Below are 24,036 nucleotides of genomic sequence, written 5' to 3'. Positions count from 1 at the left end.
TCTCTGCCTTGCATCACACGAGGAGTGTTTCCTATTGAAGCTGAATGATAGATAGGATGACAATATATAATGTTCATAAAATCTCCGAGTCTTGGTTGTTTTACCCCCACAAAGATGGATAAAAAAATGAAAAAAGTGAAGATAACGAACAGTGATCAATCTCATAACTCCTACAAAGGTGAAGATTACGAGCAGTGATCAATCTCTTAATTCCTATAAAAGGTGAAGATAACAAACAGTGAACATCTCATAACTCCTATAAAAGGTGAAGATAACAAACAGTGATCAATCTCATAACTCCTATAAAGGTGAAGATTACGAGCAGTGATCGATTGCTAGCTAGCTGACCGTGCACGGAAAGCTTTTTATGCAACAAAACATTCTTTACCCTTTTATGATAAATTATCTGTAAAAATTCTAGACTATTAAAACTTTATTCTGCTCTTATTGAACCTATCATTTTGTATGGTTCTGAAATTTGGATTTCAGACTTCAATATCAACATTAACAATTGTGACCAACTATCCTTTGAAATAATACAGAACTTAATATTTAAAGACATTTTGGGTGTACAGAAAAAAGCTTCAAATTTAGCCATTAAATATGAACTAGGAACATTTCCCATCTGCTGTAAAGCTCTCCTCTCTATGTTTAAATATTACAAAAGACTAAAAAGCTGCTGTGATGAAAATGGTATTAAAAATCCAATACTTCTGGCTGCCAAATTGGAAGATGATAACCTTCATGATACTGGCATACAGGAAAATTGGCAGGGACAAATAAAAAAATTAAGAAATAAACATTAAATATGCAAAACTTTTAACAATTACTTGAAGAGTTACTATATTGATAATGTTAACATGCAACTAAAAAAAACACTGAATTCTCTAAACGTGGAAAATTACTCTTCTGCAGTAAAATTAAGAAGAACTATGAATTACAAGAACTATTTGAAATTTCCAACTGCAAAAGTAGTACGCTCTAAAGTAACAAAGCTTAGGATATCTGTTCACCCTTTAGAAATCAAAACTGGTAGATATCCCAAAAGGATGTCGTTTTTGTCAGTTTTGTAAAACTACTGTTGAAGATGAGTTACACTTTTTATTTGACTGCTTTATGTATAAAGATATAAGAAAGAACTTTTACCCTTTAAACATCTACAATTCAAATGATGATATATCAAAGGAAAACAATTGTAAAGTACTATGCAACCCTGTCAATGCTGTTCATAATAGAAGGTTATGTAAATTTTTATTTGAATGTTTTTAATTGCGCAAGGAAAGTAGAGTGCTATACTTATATTACTAATATTATATATACAATACTAAACTGCATACATACAGGTTAATATGTCACATATACATGTGGGGTGTATATATATATATATATATATATATATATATATATGTGTGTATGTAATACATATTCAAATATCTGTATAAACTGTTTGTACTTGTATTATCACATAACGTGATTGAATGCCAACATGTTTGGTGAATCAATAAATTGAATTGATTTCATATAAATTGAATTGATTTGATTTTATAACTCCTACAAAATTGATGGTAGGGCAAACACGGAAGAGTAAGCATCCCTGTTGACCGGTCACACCCGCCGTGGGTCCTTAAAACGGAGTGGAAAAGTCACTCTACTTACTATATAGGTAAGCTTGGAATAAAATGTAAATTTTGTAAGGAGCTACATGATCTGAAGCTTAGTTTAAACAGGGATTTGAAAAGTGTCCCACCATTGCGGTGCCCCACGGTGGTACCCTTACGGCTCCAAACTGATGGATGGAATTGACAGTCCAAGGGGTTCCTCACCTTGCCTCGACACTCGTTTCGTGGATTCTTCAAAATTTTAAAGTTGTTATTAACCTCTATTATGACTCTATTAGGAAAACTTTCAAGGGTACCCTGACACGTTTTAATGCTCCTGAATGATGCATATAGTATGCATTGTTTTCTATATTTTGATCAATTTTGTTTTTTTCAATCTCGTTATATTATTAAGTCAAAATTTTTAGTACTTATGTCAAGCACAGGTGTTTAGAAAAACTGCAGGTTTATAAAAAAAAAAATTCAAATGCAAATATATACTGAAAATTTTATTTGTTTATGTAAATTATTTCAAAAGTTTAACTGTTAACTGGATTTGAAATTTAGACTTTTAAAAGTTTATTCTCAGTTTATGGTCTTGAGGCCTGAAAAGTGGTCCCACCGCCGGGACGCCCCAGATGGTATTCGTATAGTCCAAAACTGAGGGCGGGAAATGTTAGTCGAAGAACTCCCCTAACACTGCTTCGATACTCATTTCGTGGACTACACGCGGTATTTAGAAGTGAGGATCACGGGTCTTTCGGTCATGATCCTAAAACGAAGGTCCCTTGTCGCGGAAGGCGTTGGCACGTTAAAGAACCCTCTACTACTATGGCCTTGAGCGCTGAGCATGTCTAAATCTGCATGTGGTACTTCACCTACCACTGGTGACCACAGCCATCTTTTTCTGCAAATAAGTTATTAAGTCTAAATACTGTTGTTGACATATGTTCTGTTGCAGAGGCAATGAATGCAGTCATACCATACAAGGTTTTGTACAAGAGAACTATTAAATACATTTGCATCACATATTCCCATGAAGTTCAAAAGGTCAACATTTTCAGGGGGATATAATTTCAGACTAATTACCTTGTGTTATTAGTATACAGGCGTCATAACTTATTTAACGAAACAAATGCTTGTGCTGGTGACGTCACAATATGAGTGTAAAATCAACTATATTTTTTGAGATCTGAAAAGTGAGGCTATATGCACGTATGTCCAAGCATTTGTCTTAGTATGGTTAACCATAATGTTTCACTTTATCTAATGCATGACGTGCATAATAATTTACCAGAGAATGTCAAAGAAATATTGTTTTCGTATTTAATTGTACTGTTAAGAGAAGACAGCTATGTTTATAATTAACAGCTTTCTTCATCTGCAAATAACAAGAAGAAATCATGAGTAACGATAAAATAGCTATCTGTTAATCGAAGTTTAGAAGAAAAATACAAGTGCACTTTACATTGTACATCTTTATTTAAACTCACACTGGTAATCATCTTTAAAAAAAAATCTAATATGAAATAAATAATTGTGACTACGAAATTAAACGTTTTGGGACACTGAATATATTATGTAAGTTGTAACAAGAAATAACACACATGAACTAGTAGAACAAACGGTTATTGTTAAAACGCAACAGAAAGATGATGAAAATGAATTAGTTCCATTCAATTTGTGCTTGATGTAGAGAGATTATGGCAAAAAAGCCTCTTGTTATCAATAAATTCCTACTTATACTTAACGACTCATCTGAAAAACATCACAGAATGTGGTAACATATCTTTTTTTTTTTTTTTTTAGCTTTTGGTGATCATGATATAATAATCATTTAACATCCAATTGTCTAGATAAAATTGCGGCGATTTTAATTGGTTGAAAAATTCATTTGATTTCTGCATCAAAGAAAACCTGATTTTGATTTCATGTTGTGAATTGATCAGTTGTATGCATTTGGAAACAAAGTAATGTTTTATCATTTAAACTCAATGTTTTAAAATACTAGCATTTAAATGGTAATGAAATGATAGGAAATTAATCTTAAAATTCTTTTCTTGTATGGAAAATTGACGGAAACCTTTATCAATGCGTTACCTTAACAGAATTACTCGAATTCACCCATTTAAAAAAATGAAAGATCATGGTTAACCAAACTAAGAGTAAGTGCTCATGACCTCTTTATTGAAACTGACAGATATTCTATCGACCCCCAGTTCCCCGAGAAGAATAGTTTTGTTAAACTGTTTGTTGAAACTGAAAAAAGGGTGTACTCTACTACCCAAGGCGAGGCGCGCAAGGCGCTGTCATACCTAAGACGTAAACGTAGGTAGTAATTGCTTCTTTGCCAAACGCTCGACATTTAGAAGTGAGAATCACGAGTCTTTTGGATATGACCTTAAAAACGGAGGTCCCGTGTCGCAGCAGGCGTTGACATGTTAAAGAACCCTTACTACGAAGGTCCTGGGCGCTAAACATAGACACGGGGGCTAAGCCCGTTTTGGGTCCGAACTTTGTGACCTTTAACAGAGTTCGGGTCCAAAACGGGTTTAGCCCCCGTGTGAGCATTGGTCGACATTTATGGTACTTCACCTACACATGCTACAGCTGGTGACGTCCAATATGAGTGAAGAAAATCGTATGGGTAATGATAATGATATGTTTAAAATACGACGTTAAAAGTTTAGACGTGTGTATTTAAAATCATTTGAAGAAAAAAACAAATACTAGAGCACGATTTTACGGTGTTTGACAACATGCTCTTTAGAACAATTAAAAAATACAATTAATGTTAATTTTTTCTTAATTCATTCAGGTTCCCCTGATGTATTGTTACGTGTGTCTCACAGAGTTATTGATAGTAATATTAAGATCCAATGGCTGGACAGTTTTTATTAATACATGTCCTTGTACACATGTGCTTTGATTCATGGAATGCATGTAATTTCAGATAACTCCAGTGAAAAGCCTGTGAGTGAGGAGTTTAAGACAGGTATTGTATATACACTAATGATAATCTATTTTTCATACTCTGGGATGTATCGTTACGTGAGTCTCATTTGATTGCAGCCGTACGACCGCCTTATTTTGATTGTAGAGGGGTTACAATCGACTTTTGTGGCGTTTGAAAATATTATTGCAGTACTAGCGGAGCACACTCTGCCACCTCGTGATGTAGACTACCACCTCGTGATGGGAGTAGACTGTCACCTCGTGATGGGAATAGACTACCATCTCGTGATGGGAATAGACTACCACCTCGTGATGGGATTAGACTGTCACCTCGTGATGGGAATAGACTACCACCTCGTGATGGGAATAGACTACCACCTCGTGATGGGAGTAGAGAAAACTTCAAAGAGGACTGCGTTAAAGTACCTGAATGTAAAAATATGCAACACCGCCCCATCAAGTATACAAGTGCTTCAAATGGACCACAAACACCTGGAAAGAATTACAGCCATCCGCTGCAAGTGGAGACAAAATGTATACGAATGAATTCGAAGGACATATGACTGATGTTCCAAGTTCTATTTAAGAAATAAGGTATCATTTAAAAATATTTATCGGGATATAAATACGGGTTGGTCACGTGATCAAATTCCATAAAGCCCGAAGGGCTTTATGGAAAATTTGATCATGTACCAACCCGTATTTATATCCCGATAAATATTTTAAAATGATACCTTATTACTTATATTTACATTTTTGGTCGGTAACATTGCTGAATTGTGTTAACAACACGTTTCCATACATTTCAAATTGTTGACGTCCACAACGAAGCGTCATAGATGGTCAAAATGACGACAACACAAAACAAAGTTCTATAAAATGAAGAACTGTTTTAATTATTAAGACGCTAGAAAGCAAGTATATCAACATATACTTATACATTAACTCGGGAGTATATAATGGAAAACTCTTCCATATGTCTAATTTTAGGGGGTGGGGGAATTATGATTTAAACGGGGATGCGCAGTGTTACACTTAGAGTTGTGATGCGCTTTGACTTTTGAAAAGTGAAGACGTTGAAGACCGACTTTGAAAGATATTCTGTGGATATTACGGAGTTAACAGAAGACTGAGATGGAGGAACATGAAGAACAGGGCGGCAGTCGTCAGGTGTAGGCAAATTATTTATAGACAGGACCGAGGACGCAGCTCAGATGAATCTCCGGAAAGAACTGAACATCGCAGAGAATGTGGAACTGCACGAAGGTAAGGGACGGTTTGGATTTGGATATGTAATTGTTGATATTAAAACATGAGCTCACTGAACGCTTCTTTTGACTCGATAATTTTTTGTAATAGGTTTTTAACGACGCCTCGCTTCGATGTCCCGACATAAACTTGCTGCTGTGGCACGGAAGCAGTGTGGTGTGTAGGTCTTAATGCACTTTGACGACTTATCGGCCATACATCCTGTGAATGACCTTTTTGCTAAAGCCTAATGTCATCGTCTAGCAGTAGGTACAATTCCGCATCACCGATGACCAGGGTGAAGTTGTAGCAGACGAAATTTTAGACATACATTAGGCCTAGTAGGCTAGTAACTAAAGACATTGTTTACAGTTATGCTTTTATCAATTATTGATGAAAGTCCACTGCTTGGAATACAAATAAAACCGTAAATACATTTTGTGGTGTTGATTTCATCTATTGAAAGATTTCTGTAGTAAGTGAGAGCGATTGCTAGATGTGTATTACCTTAGTAAAAGTAGTACCTGTTACCTACTTTTAACAAATGTTCATACGCACAGCCGTGACCTCTGTTGACCCCGTAGTAGATTTATCCAGAAATAAATACGTATTGCTCGTAATAGTGTTATGTAGGAGAAAACAGTTGCAAATGTAAATATTATGTGATAATGGGTAAAATCGCTCTGTTCGCCTCCACTCCAAAGGAACACATGTCATAAGGGACACGTTTAGAAAGGTCTCTCAAGCACTAGTCATACATTTGTATTGTGATAATGGATTTAATGAAAGTGATGGACTTGGCATCCTTTAGATTGCACTTTAAAGTGTGAAAGTTGTAAATTAGTTTGACGTCATCATGTCCAGGTGTCCGTGTTTTCCCAACTCTTATATTCCTTACCTGAGTTATGAAATTGACCACTGTTGTTTATTTCCACCTTTTCATGACTTACCAGGGATATAATTATCCTTTTAATGTCAATAGGAGGAACACAGTGTAGTCCATGTAAATCTCCGATCAATACATCAGAACACACTGCTATGTCCACTGAAATCATTAGCATCAATATACATACCCAGCACAACACATCCATGGTCAGCATCTATGTGCATTGTCCACCCAGTTGAAATAATGGATTGATTGTATCTTGCTCTCCAGAATGTTTCTTTCAAATGGAAACTCCACCTATACCGACGAAGGGTTTAACTTAAAGCCTATCTCAGCACTTACGGCGATTGATAATTCTTTAGCGTGTCACATCTACTGGGACATCCAGGTTTAAAGGTCATCTCCCTAGGAGCCGTGATATTCACACCTGATGTCGACCGTTTGGTGGTAAACGGAATTATCCGTAGCCAAAACATATTAACATTCCTCTTCAAAGTATATAAATTTGATGACTTTGTATTGTTTGCTCTATGTAGAACAATTATTGCTTGTATAATCATATAAAAGAGATAGACCATGGGCCAGTAACACATTACCTCTACCCCTCTAGGGATTTTTCTACACTATGATTTTTTGAAAGTATGTATAAAATAAAGGTAAATGAAGGTTGTTTGATAAATTTATGTTGGGGCGTTTTCAAGATATTGCCATTTGAATTTATAAAAAATTTGGCAAATTCAACATGGCTGTTACGGTGTTCCATATCGCATTAAAGATGACACATTGTAAACACAAACAACGGGATAGGGACGTCCCAGAGAGGACATTTGTGAGAAATACGTATAAAAAATAGAAAACAGTGTATTAAGGAAAGTGATACATATTTTTAAATGTCTCCAAATTCATGTCTTACGAAATTATACAGTGTATACTACATTCCCAAAATAACATGTACATATTATCATGTTCAATACTAAATAAACAGTATGAAAAACTGTTTATTCCTAGATACTATAATCCATAGACCCTATCCAGGCGCGTAACCGCCTATACGCAAGTACGCAACTGCGTACATATCATTTGCTAGAGAAATATCATTAACTTTACATTATATAGTTACGATTTATAATTTAATCAACATCATAATGCTATTTAATCAAATTTTAATAAAGTCCATTTTGAATTTCAAATCATCAACATCATGTCAAATATCACATTATGATTAATAATATAATGTACATCATATAAGTACATGTAGTAGACAGATGAAGATATTCATTGTTATGAGTAACTTTTAACATATATATATATATATATATACCAGTCGATAAACAACACGATTCATAAAGAAATGTAAAGTCAGTCCATGTACACACGGTGAGTTGGCATTATAAAACACTTTTGAAATTAATTTTGTGAATTCTTTTTGGTTTAGAAATTGATAAGAAACCCTGTTTCGATGCACAAAAAAATTTGCCTCCTGGGCCCCCACCGGGGGTTTACCCTGGACCGATTGGGGGTATTAAGGCGGCCCCACACCCCTTGCCATACTTTGCGTACACTTCATTTTCTTTCTGGCTACGCGCCTGTATCTTTATATGATAATATATACAATCTTGAGTTAGTAAATATAACTTTCAACATAAAAATCTTTGTCCACATTTCCATGTCTCACACGATATATCTAATGTATGGAAGCCCATAAATGTGTATAATCAATAAAAAGAAAGCACATGGATTACTTTTGAGTATACAATGCAAATATGGAGGAAACCCTGATAAATAATGGCTCGACTATTGAGAATACAAACAATAAACTAATTTATGAATAATTTAGATTAATGAATTGTATTAATCTACAATTGTAAAATAGATAAATATATTGTCATATGTAATATTGAACACCTTTTCAATTTTCAGCTTACTTATAAAGATGTCACATAAGACAGAGTCCCAAGAATAATAAAGGCGTATATTGTTTACTAGCTTTAAATGGTGCCTTGCATGGTTTCTATCGCTGGTGTTATAATAATTTACAAATATTAATTAGTTACTAGGAGTAAAACTTGAGCATTGACGAGTCAAGTGAACTGTAAGACTAAGAGACGTTCACTCAACCTGTGTTCACTATCGACACTTTCCCCGCCCATAAATGTCTGTTCTGTAATGCAGAAACTCAAGTACAAGGGAAAAACACAAACTTGTTAAGTGTGTGACAAAATCAGTAGAAGCCATTTTAAAAAAAACTCTGCATACAATAAAAGTGACTATAACACAATAAATTAATTGGTTGCTTGTATATTGTTTAACGCACTGCTCGATAATTTTTCACTCATATGGAAGCGTCACCATTGCCGATGACGGACTGCAAAATTTAAGCCTATAAATAAAGCGCTTACGGCCATTGAGCAGGGAGGGATCTTTATCATGCCACACCTGCTGTGAAAGGAGACCCCGGTTTTTGCGATCTCATCCAAAGGACCGTCCCATTTAGTCACCTATTACAATAAGCAAAGGGGTACTGATGACCTATTCTAATCTGGATTTCCACGGGACAATGGTTTTCTTGCCCCATTATTCGCCTCTTACGAAAACCAAAAGGTACTGAGGACCTATCCCTTCTAACCCAGATACCCAAGGGACAACTAAAAGTAAAGTTCAGTATATTGATTTGGTTGCTAAAGGGGGGAATGTTTCATCCAACCTGTAGAAAAACGTACACTAAGTCCGATGATCTAAACAAGTCAGAACCTAAAATTAATATAATTCTTCAGCAACATGGAAAGGCATTTGACTTTATCCGAATATATGGAGATAAATATCGTGTAGAATTATGTGGTTGAAAGTATGACAAAGCTCAGAGAGAGATACTTGTCATTTATCCCGATTCATATAACAGTGATTACAAAACTTGAAACCTAAATAAAAAACACAAAGAAAATTTGGTAGCAAAATTGAATTTCGGAAAACTCCAAAGGCGAACTTATATAATCTGCATGTGTTGCTACTGAATTGAGTCTGCATTTGCGTTAGCCCTTTTAAGTCAAAGAATCTGCTTTGATAATCAAAAGGCAGATTCCTGACTGCCACAAAATTGCCATACAATAACTTACCATGGCCACCTCTCCATCATCTCTGAATACATGTGTATATAATATCTCAATGCATGTCTCTCTCAAGTCGTATCAGACAATCCATTTTATTTTCAATTGCAAAAAGGTTTTCCAAATCGTACTCTCAGGACATATGTGTCTCAGCTATGGATGGCAAATGGATATTACCTAAGCACCCCACGTTTAAAATGACTATGCACCATCTGACGAGAAGTACTAAGTTAATTACACTATCAAACATGTTATGTCACTGTAGATTGATTGATTGCATCTTGCTTAACGTCCCTCTCGAGAATTTTTCACTCATATGGAGACGTCACCAAGACCGATGAAGGGCTTCAAATTTAGGCCTTTACTCAGCGCTTACGGCCATTGAGCATTGAGGGTTCTTTTGCGTGACACACCTACTGCGACACGGGACATCCGTTTTTAAGGTCATCTCCGAAGACTCGTGACATCCACACTTGATGCCGAGGGTTTGGTGATGGAACTGTCACTACCTGTTTTAACAACTTAGTTTGTCGCGGCCGGTTGTAGAAGTTACTCACAGACTCAAGAGTTTGAAACTACTATTTGCAATGCGATTACAAATTCTGGATTAATATTGCATGCAAGAACATCTCTTACTAATAGCTCAGTAATTCATATACCTCGCCTTAATGTCAAACAACTTGATATATAAACAAGGGGTTAAGTTCTTTAATGCAAAGTACATTTTTGCAAATGTCCATATCATGTTTGTAAGATTCTCGAAGTTTTTCCATTTTTAAACAATACTTTAATTACAAATTTCACGAGTTTGCCTCAAAACTTGAAAAGGTCCCCTTGCATTAATGTCAAACAATCTTTTTCACAATTTAAGGGTTACATACATGTACTTTCAAAAAATAATTGTTTTCAAAGGTCCATATTATTTATAAATGATCTGAAGAACTTTTCCATTTTTCGGCGATTTTTAAAGAACAAAATCATGTTTTAGCCCCAGAAGTCGTAAACATCCCCAATTATTTATGTCAAACATCTTGTCAATCAAAGGGTTACATAAGTTCACATAATACTTGTTTGTAAATGTCAATGACATCTATACCGGATGTAAAGAGGTTTTTTTTCCAGTTTTCGGCTATTATTTTTACGAATTTTTGGTTTTTGCCCTCAAAATCTAAAAGGTCTCAATGTTAACAATTTGATTTATTGTTAAAGGGTTACAGACTTTCAGAAAATAATTGTTTTCAAATGTCCACGTCATCTATATAGAATCTGAAGGAGTTTTCTATTTCTCGTCGAGTTTTAAAGAAAAAAAAAATCATGTTTTAGCCCCAAAACTAGTAAATGCCCTCACTTATTTATGTCATACAACTTTATATATAAACAAAGGGTTATATTCGTTCAAAAAATACCAGTTTGCAAATGTCAATGACATCTATATCGGATCTGAAGAGTTTTTCCAGTTTTTGGCTATGATTTTTACAAATTTCATGTTTTTTGCCCCAAAACTCGTAAATGCCCCCACGTAGAAATGTCAAACAACCTGATTTATAATCTAGGGACTATGCACTTTCAAAAATTACTTGTTGGCAAATGTCAATGACATCTATATCGGATCTGAAGAGTTTTTCCAGTTTTTGGCTATGGTTTTTACAAATTTCATAATTTTTGCCTCAAAACTCGTAAACGCCCCCATGTAGAAATGTCAAACAACCTGATTTATAATCTAGGGCCTATGCACTTTCAAAAAATACTTATTTGCAAAAATCCCTAGGGGGGTCCCCCATTACCTTTACTAGCCCATGGTCTAATATGTTTTGGCCCAAGTTAATATTCATCATATCAATCACGCATAGCTCTTATCCTTAGACGAATTTGACTCCACTTTTTTGGCACACTGGTTTCCCCTATAATAGCTCTAAAACTTCATTGTTATTTCGGATTTCAAATATTTCGGTTGAGCATCACTGAAGACACATTATTTGTCGAAATGCTGATCTGGTGCATCAAAATTGGTACCGTACAAGTTTTACATCAATGAATCGTATGGGTAATGATATGTATAAAATAGGACGTTAAAAGTTTAGGCGTGTGTATTTAGAATCATTTGAAGAAAAAAAAAATACTAGAGCACGATTTTTATGGTGTTTGACAACATGCTCTCTGGAACAATTAAAAAATACAATTAATGTTAATTTTTTCTTATTTCGTTTATGTTCCTGTGTTATTTTTATTGATTGACTGCGATGTATAGTTACATGTGTCGCATCTGATTTCAGCCGTATGACCGCCTTATTTTAATCGCAGAGGGGTTACTATCGAGTTTGTGGCGTTTGAAAATTATATTACAGCGGAGCACACTCTGCCACCTCGTGATGTAGACTACCACCTCGTGATGGGAGTAGACTGTCACCTCGTGCTGGGAGTAGAGTGTCACCTCGTGATGGGAGTAGACTACCACCTCGTGATGGGATTAAAGATAACTTCAAAGAGGACTGCGTTAAAAAATATGCAACACCGCCCCAATGAAGTATTCAAGTGCTTCAAATGGACCACAAATTACAGCCATCCGCTAGAAGTGGAGACAAAATGTATACGAATGAATTCGAAGGACAAATGACTGATATTACAAGTTCTATTGTGTGATAAGGGGTTAAAATCTGGTCACCTCCACTCCAATAGTGACAGGTGTGGAGAGGACACGTATAGAAAGGTCTCTCTAGCACAGCTTGCCTCAACCCAAGCTTCTCTTCTTCGATAAGTACTCTAAGAATGTACCTGGTCATACATAGGTATAATGATAATGGATTTAATGAACATGATGGACTTGACATCCTTTATAATGAAATTTAAAGTGTGAAAGTTGTAAATTAGTTTGACGTCATCATGTTCAGGGGTCCGTGTTTTCCCAACTCTTATATTCCTTACCCGAGTTATGAAATTGACCACTGTTGTTTATTTTCACCTTTTCATGACTTACCAGGGATATAATTATCCTTTTAATATCAATAAGAGGAACACAGTGTAGTCCATGTAAGTCTCCGATCAACACATCAGAACACACTGCTATGTCCACTGAAATCATTAGCATCAATATACATACCCAGCACAACCCATCCATGATCAGCTTCTATGTGCATCGTCCACCAAGTTGAAATGAAACGACTTACATTAGTCCTTTTATCAACGATTGATTGCATCCTGCTTAACGCCCCTCTCAAATTTTTTTCAAATTTCAAGCTATATTCAGCGATTACGACTATTGAGTATTCTTTAGCGTGTCACACCTATTAGGACATCCATTTTTGAGGTCATCTCCGAGGACCTGTGACATTCACACCTGATGCCGAGCGTTTGGCGATGGAAGTGTCAATACTTGTTTTAACGACTTGGATCTGTCGTGGCCGCATGCGGGGTGGACGCTCTACCTATAGACCACCGCGGCGGTTTCTATAAACGACATTCAGGAAAAGCATAACGACTAAAATTATATGTTTTAAGATACTGGATGGCGCATAAAGAATAAATATTGCATTCTTCAAAATACAACCTACCTCTGGACAACATCATCAGTCAGAGGACCTGATACATTGTTGCTGTAGACAAAGCAACTCTGATCAAACGACATTGAACAAGGTCAAAACATTCACTGATTCAGGTTAACGGAACTCTGTCAAAACATTCACTGCCTTAGGTTAACAGAACTATGATACGGTGATGTGTGGCCTCAATATTTCCATTATACTTAAAGACAATTCATGAGACAAAGCAGACCAAAGAAACTATATGATGCCATTAATGACCTTAGAATGACTTTACGCCAAAATTCAAATGTTTGGTATCGACATAGATTCAGACACATCAAACCGATATTCGAATCCCTGGACAAATGTTTCTACGTCAGCGCTCATCCCACTAAGCCATGAATTAAAAGATCTCAGGCGGAGTACACCAACAAGGAGGTAAGGAAAGTTTAGGACAAGTAAACGACGGCATACACGGAAACATGAGAAACACCATGCAGTTCTGGATATATCTTAATGAAAGGAGACAAGTTGCTGAAAGAGTAGACCCTCAAAGAATATCATGGACCTTTTCCCCCTACATTTGAACATGTCAAGCAAGGCGGAATGTTTAAAGACCCAGGTTTATTCGTTGTACGCAAGAGAGGACATAGCTGCTTGCCAGACAAAGGAGAAAGTTCTCTTCAACATTTGTCCAGCATTAGATTGTAAATACGGAGTGTCACAATCTCCGAAAAGCATGAACTCCCAGAAGACCACTGAACCTGACAGAAAACCATTTATGCTCCTGAAGGAGTATGCAGAATACAAATGTTGACAAAGGTACTCCAAACGTCTCTACACAGCAGATTCATGCCCCAGGATTGGTGATCAGCATGCATAACTCAATTCTTAAGACAAGGATACTGTAGGTTGTTTATCAATCAGTAGACATCATTTATATGCAGTGTAAAACTACTGAACATATACCATCCATAGCCAGGAGTCATGAAGACACGAATGGTACAACAGGAACTGGATTCACTGGATTGATTGATTGTATGTTGTTTAACGTCCCTCTCGAGAAATTTTCACTCATATGGAGACATCTCCATTGCCAGTGAAGGGCTGTAAAATTCAGGCCTATGCTCAGCGCTTATGGCCTTTGAGAAAGTAGTGATCTTTATTGTGCCACACACCTCTGTTTTTGCGGTCTCATCCGACGGACCGCCCGTTTAGTCACCTCTTACGACAAGGAAGTGGTACTGGGGATCCATTTTACCCCGTATTGATGACAGAAGACCTATTCTAACCCGTATTGATGAAAGAAGACCTATTCTAACCCGTATTGACGAAGGGTGAAGACAACGAACAGTGATGAATCTCATAAATCCAATAAGCAATGCAAAATAGATGGTTGGGCAAACACGGACCCCTGGGCACACTAGAGGTGGGATCAGGTGCATAGGAGAAGTAAGCATCCCATGTTGACCGGCCACACCCGCCATGAGCGGTATATCTTGATAAGGTCAATGGAATTATCCGTAGTCAAAAACATATTAACATTCCTCTTCAAAGTATATAAATTTGATGACTTTGTATTGTTTGCTCTATGTAGAACAATTATTGCTTGTATAATAATATCAAAGATTTGTTTTGACCCAAGTTCATATCTAGCACATCAATGAATCGTATGGGTAATGATAATGATATGTGTCTGAAATAGGACGTTAAAAGTTTAGACGTGTGTATTTAAAATCATTTGAAGAAAACAATACTAGAACACGATTTTTATGGTGTTTGACAACATGCTCTCTGGAACAATTAAAAAATACAATTTATGTTTATCTTTTCTTAATTCATTTAGGTTCCTGTGTAGCCCTTTTCACAAAAAGTCTTAAGATTTCTCGTAAGTTTTTAGGTTAAGATTTTCTTAAGATCAATCTTAAGTCAGTTTCACGAACGCACTCGTAAGTGCAAAAATAATCGTACGAAAAAAATTACGATTTCCGTCCACGAGCGCACTTACGATTTCACTTACGAGAAAAAGCTTCCTTGACTACGTACTTTCGTTTCTTTACACATGCGCTCTCTCTATTTCCGTGTTTACATTTTTGTCGTCTGTCACATTGCGTAAGATATGGAGAAGTTGTCCAAAAGGAAACCGAATTGGTCTGCAAATGAAATTGAAGTACTCGTTCAAGCAGTGGCGGAAAATATCCGTATCATCAAGGGGAAATTTACTCCCAGCTTAACGAGCGAGGTGAAGAACCGATGTTGGACTGAGATAACGTCACGGTGAGTATCCCACGAAGTCACGTCCCAGAGTCACTGATATTTATGTCACATTTCTTAATATTGTCATCAACATACACAGTTACCTTCTATTTATGTACAACTATTAAAATCCACCTAGTATGACGTCATTCTTTTGTTCGAACACTCCATTATTTTTCAGGAATGGAGTGTTCGGAAAGTAGGTCAATCGTTATACAAGTAGATATAAATGCATGCAACAAAATAATGAAAAACGTAAGACCCGATTAAAATGCACAAAGTTTAGTAGCAAGGGGCCCAGCAAAGGTGGATTTTAAGTGGGTCAATGTACTCGTATCACTCCATTCCTTAAAAGCAATGGAGCGATACTCGTACATTAACCCTTACGTAATGCATTACCAATTCCATATTCTTTTTTATTGTCCACAATGCAATTGTATGTCGAATTAATATATGGTTGCTAAACTATTCTTCTGGAATAAATTAAATGTAGGGCTTACAGAATCTATATATTCAGGTTTACGAATGAATATTACCTATATTATGAATAAAGAAATGTTTTGATGAATCATATTTACTACGACATACGGGACAGAAGAAGTATTGATTCTTCAAAGAGAGGTAATCACAAAAGTAGGGGGAAACCTTTTCTATAAATAAACTACAGGGATGTGTCAAAAGTGTGTGTGTATTATTATTTTTCCAGTCTTTTTCCTTTATTTAATATCATTAATAACATTTTTTTTTGTCTCCTTAGTTTGTTGTTCTTATATATTTTTCATGTCGCTTCCTTTTTTATTTTGAAATGTTCTTTTTGAAATCATTTGGGGTAGGATAATATTTTTTTCTTTCTCCCAAACTTAAAGGTCAAGTACGGTGATTTTCCTAAAACTTGAGTTTTATACAGAAAAATGTCTGTCGTACACTTATGGATTAATTGCCATGGCAATTTTGATAAAAATCACTTGGCGTGAATTACACGGCGCTATCAAACTTTTACCTGAGCGATCGATAAATGTGTTGTGACGTGAGTTATCGCTCGTAGCTTATGACGTCATCTGAGACAACTTTCGACTGCATTGATAGGGTTTTATAGTGTTTACATAGAAAAGTCCTGTATTTATGGTACAATGCGCTGCTTTGAACTGCAATGTGAAATCGGGACAGGGATTAAGTATATTTCTTTTCCCTAAAGATACTAAATTTCGAAGAATTTGGATACTGAAACTGAAAAGAGACACTGAGATTTGTGACAAGCCACGAGGATCAGTGAGTGACACTTTAATTAATGAGGATCAGGTTTCCATTATCCTGTTTGACTCCAAACAAAGTGCAAAGTGATGATTAACTGGACATCCTACAAAACAAGTGGAGGGATGTATTTTAATTATATAAAAAGTTCAACCCAAAAAGGGGGGATGCACGCAATCCACCCCTCTCTACATCCACCACTGAATGCTTTAATGCGACATTGTATTCAATGGGTTTGCGATTGCACATAAAAATTAATGTCACCCATTACCTAGTTCGAATTGATTTTATTTCTTTTATTAAATGAAATATCTTTCGAATATTATCGTACTCATACTATATTTATAAGGGACTCATCGTCATCATTTCATTTCTTCACTATATATACATTGAAAAAATAAAATATAGTAAAAAATGGAAATGAATTTAATTTTAAAAACCCATTTTGATAAAACCTTATTTATTGCGAGATCAGTCCAATTTCCAAAGCTTTTTTTTTTTTCAAGTTCATTATGAAAACAAGTACAAGTTTTTCCTTTTCCTAATATGCTACATTCCTAATGTGCTACATATATATCATGAATCATTAAGGCAAAATTTCACACCTCAAAATGCTACAATTCGTTAACTTTGTGTCGTAATATTTCAATTTCGCATTTGACGTGTGTTGTGAAGAAATTATATGTACTAATAGGCCTAATTTACATTTTATGACATTGTATCTAAAAAAAAAAAAGGGGGGGGGGTACAAATAACGTTGTGCACAATAAATTTTTTTCTTTTGTCTTTTGTTGTTCTTTTTTCAAAAAGGCATTTTTCAGTTAAATATATATCTAGCTACATTATAATTTGAATCTGATCAATCTCATACAAATAAATCCCATAATAAAAAAAATACAAACGTGAGAGTCAATCTAGTTAAATACGCTCACAATCACTACAATAGAGTATACGGCGAGTATCTATGAAGTCTAATTTTGATTAGCCTCGATTGTGTAAAATACAAAGATTATCTTTTGATAGAACATTTTTTTCCAATATTATTCCCAATTTTCTATGGACTGGCCCGGTAAATAATTTCTAAATGAGATTCCAATGAGATATTTGTCGAACATATAAATGTATATATCATATAAATATTACTATCTGATGGTTTCGAAACGGGTGTAGGTACAAACATTATAAAGGTTGAATCCCTAAACTCAAGTGTATCTACGGTATTTCATCGTCACTATCCACGGTGTTGCTAAAACTGGCAATTTCTCACAGAAATCCATTCATTAGTTTCTATAAACAACGATTTTGGAATAGGCATTTTGCGCATTTACCTGGATTTAAAAAAAAATAAACGCATCAATAAACTTTTCAAAACGGGTTTTAAAGAATTATAAACTTTATTTTCAAATCTATTTTAATTACATTTGACCTTTAACTGATCTTCAAAATAGTAGTTAGTTGCACCCTCTCCCTCTTTTGGTTGATTGTTTTTTTAATAATTTAATCAAAATTGGTCAATTTCGCTATTTTGTTTTTGATTTTTTAATAGTTTCATCAGTACATTTAAATAAATAATGGAACTCATCAGGGCTGAGTTCTAGTACTAAAAGATTCGCCATTGACACAATTTAACAATATTTCAACTGTAACAGGGATGTTAATAATTGAACTTAAGTTATTCAAGAGCACTTCTCTTTGTGCATTGTAATATGGGCATTCCATGAAAAAATGGTAACTATCCTCACATGTGTGTGTGTTCGTGTGTATGTGTATTGATCAGGGTGCAGATCGATTTTTCAAAAATATATTAAATTGCAATTACATTTAAAAAAAAAAAAAAAAAAAAAGTACATTTGTGATCAAATCCTTTTATAGTACTGGTAAGTAATGATTGGAAAAATATATTTAAAACATACCAAGAGACTACTAGTTTTTCTGTACCATATTCTGTTATTGGCTATACTCCCAATGTGATTTAAATATAAGCCTTATTATTTCTCATAGAAATGTAAACATTTGTATTTCTATTTATCTTTTTCTTTGCTGTGGTAGGGTTAATGCTGTAAACATTTGTATTTCTATTTATCTTTTTCTTTGCTGTGGTAGGGTTAATGCTGTAAACATTTGTATTTCTATTTATCTTTTTCTTTGCTGTGGTAGGGTTAATGCTGTAAACATTTGTATTTCTATTTATCTTTTTCTTTGCTGTGGTAGGGTTAATGCTGTAAACATTTGTATTTCTATTTATCTTTTTCTTTGCTGTGGTAGGGTTAATGCTGTAAACATTTGTATTTCTATTTATCTTTTTCTTTGTTGTGGTAGGGTTAATGCTGTAAACATTTGTATTTCTATTTATCTTTTTCTTTGCTGTGGTAGGGTTAATGCTGTAAACATTTGTATTTCTATTTATCTTTTTCTTTGCTGTGGTAGGGTTAATGCTGTAAACATTTGTATTTCTATTGATCTTTTTCTTTGCTGTGGTAGGGTTAATGCTGTAAACATTTGTATTTCTATTTATCTTTTTCTTTGTTGTGGTAGGGTTAATGCTGTAAACATTTGTATTTCTATTTATCTTTTTCTTTGCTGTGGTAGGGTTAATGCTGCAAACATTTTTATTTCTATTTATCTTTTTCTTTGTTGTGGAACATTTGTATTTCTATTTATCTTTTTCTTTGCTGTGGTAGGGTTAATGCTGTAAACATTTGTATTTCTATTTATCTTTTTCTTTGCTGTGGTAGGGTTAATGCTGCAAACATTTTTATTTCTATTTATCTTTTTCTTTGTTGTGGAACATTTGTATTTCTATTGATCTTTTTCTTTGTTGTGGAACATTTGTATTTCTATTTATCTTTTTCTTTGTTGTGGTAGGGTTAATGCTGTAAACATTTGTATTTCTATTTATCTTTTTCTTTGCTGTGGTAGGGTTAATGCTGTAAACATTTGTATTTCTATTGATCTTTTTCTTTGCTGTGGTAGGGTTAATGCTGCAAATTGTTCGGAAATAAACAGGGACATGTCTGATGTTAAAAAGAAATGGCAAGATCTGAGCAACCAAACAAAGAAGCGTGAAGCAGAGAGAGGAGAAGAGAAATGTATATGACTGGAGGTGGCCCATGCAGTGATGAACTTAAGTCCTGGGAACAAATGGCAAGTTATTTTCTGTACGATAGATTTCAGAGTTCATTGTAAGTATAATATTTAAGTAATACCAAATGGTAATAGTAGTACTTTATGGACAAATATCAATATTATTGATATAAAGATTACTAATGACACATTGTTGAATACAGAAACTGTACTAAAGCTATGGTTAAATTACAAGTTATCTTTTATTTCTTATATATATCATTTTACTTCTCTATAGATAATGGGAACAATTTCCAAATCAGCACTGGGTGGAGTGTCTGGAGGGGTGGACACTGCAGCACCACCTTTGGAGAAAGGTAATTTTGATGAAAATTGAGTTTATCCAATTTTCACATCTTGTGAATGTTAAACAAATTATAAATTATGATTGGAGAGATGAGAACAAAAGTTTAGGTTTTATGGTTTATTATTTCGATCACCTTTTTTCCAGCATCAGTCTCTCTGTCCCTCCGTCTGTTTGTAAACTTTTAACATTTTTTTAAAAAACATTTTCGACTTATTCTCTTAGCACAACCAAAGGGCTAATTTCAGCCAAACTTGTCACAAAGCATACTCGGGTAAAGAGGATTCATGTTTGTACAAATGAAGTGCCTCAACGTTTTTGAAGTGGAGATAATCGAGAAATAGTAAAAATTTTGTGGCATCCTTTTGAAGTCTTCAATAATCACTGGACTAATTTCAATCAAACTTGGCATGATCATTATCATCCTTGGGGGAAGGGGATTCAATGTTGTTCAAATGAATGGTCATGCTCCCTCCAAGAAAGGTGAAAATAGGGCGGGGTCATTTAAAAATCTTCTTAAGAACCACTTGGCCAGAAAAGTTGAAATTTATAAAATACGAATGCTTCCTGATCATAGTGTAGATTCATGTTTGTGCAAATGATGGTCCAAAGTTTTGGGAATATATTCGACTTTTAGATATATCGATGACGTTTTGTCTATTAACAATGATAGCTTTCATTCATATGTCGATTTGATATATCCCTGTGAGCTCGAAATAAAGGACACCACAAAGTCGTCCACTTCTGCTTCATACTTAGATATTTTATTGAAAGTAGACATTAACGGCAAACTGACAACTCAACTGTATGACAAACGGGATGATTTCAGCTTCTCCATCGTCAACTTCCCATATTTGTGTAGCAATATTCCATTATCACCTGCAGTATAGTCAGTTTTTAAATCGAGGTAAGCTACTGACAAACAAGTTGATGGTACAGGGATTTCAACAGTCTCGATTGAAGTCAGCATTTCGCAAATTCTATGGTCGTTATAACGATCTAGTTCGTCAATACAACCTCGCATTGGGTCAAATGCTGTCTGACGTGTTTCATACCGATTGTTAAGCCGTTCTTGGCACACTGATTTTGACTGCGGATAACTCCGTTTACCTGATCAGGATATAGGGCTCACGGCGGGTGTGACCGGTCAACAGGGGATGCTTACTCCTCCTAGGCACCTGATCCCACCTCTGGTGTGTCCAGGGGTCCGTGTTTGCCCAACTATCTATTTTGTATTGCTTGTAGGAGTTATGAGATTGATCACTGTTCGTTATCTTCACCTTGCATAAGGAAACGTACACCTTTGAAAATTTTAAACCATGATTTTCTCTTTTCTTTTGACATTGTATCATGGCTACATGTATGTCGGTGCCACAGTATGGGATCAAACTTTTTATGGGAATAAAGTTTTCAAGAATTCTTTTAAAAATTACCATATGCTAAAGAACAGCATGCAGGGCCAAAGTAACTCGTGTGAGCGATGTGGCCCATGGGCCACTTGTTTTTCTTGTGTAATCACTTGTTTAGGATCAGAAAGAGTTTATTGAATTTCTACTTAAATTTTGTTAGAAACATCATATGTATTTGAGGCAACTCCTGCTGAAGAACCACTTGCCTTTGTCCCAGGTATGTTTTTTTTTATACCTCTACATGTACGAATTTAATCTGTGTTAATGTACAATGTCAACACCAGTGAAATATATTTAGAAAATTAATACTCAACGGATAAGATACAGTACATGTACATGGTTTTTTTTTTTACTGTTTTAATGCATAAAGGTTTACAATATGCATGTATTTAAGGAGTAACAAGCCTGAGAAATTTGATATGGATGGAAAGTGATGTACAATAATGCTTTTAAAACTGAAAACTTTCAAATTTATCCATTTAGTTCAAAACTACAGTTTTAGGAGAAAGTATAGTCTGAAAAAATTATTGCTGACATTCATATTTTCATTCACGTTATAAAAGGAAGTCAGTCATTATGACAATGCATTAGTCCTCCTTAAAAATACACAGAGTTAATGATAGTAATATTAAGATCCAATGGCTGGACAGTTTTTATTAATACATGTCCTTGTACACATGTGCTTTGATTCATGGACACCACAGAGTCGTCCACTTCTGCTTCATACTTAGATATTTTATTGAAAGTAGACATTAACGGCAAACTGACAACTCAACTGTATGGCAAACGGGATGATTTCAGCTTCTCCATCGTCAACTTCCCATATTTGTGTAGCAATATTCCATTATCACCTGCATATGGTGTTTATATATCTCAACTGATTCGATATGCAAGAGCTTGTTCTGGGTATAGTCAGTTTTTAAATCGAGGTAAGCTACTGACAAACAAGTTGATGGTACAGGGATTTCAACAGTCTCGATTGAAGTCAGCATTTCGCAAATTCTATGGTCGTTATAACGATCTAGTTCGTCAATACAACCTCGCATTGGGTCAAATGCTGTCTGACGTGTTTCATACCGATTGTTAAGCTGTTCTTGGCACACTGATTTTGACTGCGGATAACTCCGTTTACCTGATCAGGATATAGGGCTCACGGCGGGTGTGACCGGTCAACAGGGGATGCTTACTCCTCCTAGGCACCTGCTCCCACCTCTGGTGTGTCCAGGGGTCCGTGTTTGCCCAACTATCTATTTTGTACTGCTTGTAGGAGTTATGAGATTGATCACTGTTCGTTATCTTCACCTTGCATGGAATACATGTAATTTCAGATAACTCCAGTGAAAAGCCTGTGAGTGAGGAGTTTGAGACAGGTATTGTATATACACTAATGATAATCAATTTTTCATACTCTGGGATGTATCGTTACGTGTGTCTCATTTGATTGCAGCCGTACGACCGCCTTATTTTAATTGTAGAGGGGTTACAATCGACTTTTGTGGCGTTTGAAAATATTATTGCAGTACCAGCGGATCACACTCTGCCACCTCGTGATGGGAGTAGATTACCACTTCGTGGTGGGAGTAGACTGCCATTTCGTGATGGGAGTAGAAAACTTCAAAGAGGACTACGTTAAAGTACCCGGATATAAAAATATGCAACACCGCCCCATCAAGTATACAAGTGCTTCAAATGGACCACAAACACCTGGAAAGAATTACAGCCATCCGCTGCAAGTGCAGACAAAATGTATACGAATGAATTCGAAGGAAAAATGACTGATATTACAAGTTCTTTTGTGTTATAAGGGGTTAAAATCTGTTCGCCTCTACTCTAAAGGAACAAGTTTGGAAAGGGACACATTTAGAAAGGACCTTATGCACTGGTCATACATTTGTATCGTGATAATGGATTTGATGGAAGTGATGGACTTGGCATCCTTTAGATTGAAATTTAAAGTGTGAAAATTGTAAATTAGTTTGACGTCATCATGTCCAAGGGTCCGTGTTTTCCCAACTCTTATATTCCTTACCTGAGTTATAAAATTGACCACTGTTGTTTATTTTCACCTTTTCATGACTTACCAAGGATATAGTTATCCTTTTAATGTCAATAGGAGAATGCGCTGTAGTCCATGTAAGTCTCCGATCAGTTCATCAGAACACACTGCTATGTCCACTGGAATTATTAGCATCAATATACATATCCAGAACAAAACATCCATGGTCAGCTTCTATGTGTATCTTCCACCCAGGTAAAATGAAACAACTTACATCAATCTTTCTATCAACGATAGATTGATTGTATCAGGTTTAACGTCCCTCTCAAGAAATTTTCAAATGTAGGCCTATGCTCAGTGATAACCGCTATTGTAAAACTTATACGGT

The 24,036-nt window shown here is 35.4% G+C and overlaps 1 long non-coding RNA gene and 1 pseudogene across 1 annotated transcript; both read left to right on the top strand.

Moving 5' to 3' along the window:
• Positions 1-5,220: 5,220 nt before the first annotated feature.
• LOC125681688 (uncharacterized) lies at positions 5,221-6,239 on the top strand. The gene is made up of 2 exons (XR_007372294.2): positions 5,221-5,819; positions 5,913-6,239. It is a non-coding gene; the product is annotated as an uncharacterized LOC125681688 (long non-coding RNA).
• Positions 6,240-13,898: 7,659 nt separating this feature from the next.
• LOC125680234 (uncharacterized) lies at positions 13,899-23,285 on the top strand (annotated as a pseudogene).
• The last annotated feature ends 751 nt before the right edge of the window (positions 23,286-24,036 follow it).

The sequence above is a fragment of the Ostrea edulis genome, chromosome 2, assembly GCF_947568905.1.
Source record: "Ostrea edulis chromosome 2, xbOstEdul1.1, whole genome shotgun sequence".
Lineage (NCBI taxonomy): Eukaryota > Metazoa > Mollusca > Bivalvia > Ostreida > Ostreidae > Ostrea > Ostrea edulis.
The sequence above is the reverse complement of the archived record's forward strand: the minus strand, read 5'-3'. Positions and strand labels throughout refer to the sequence as shown.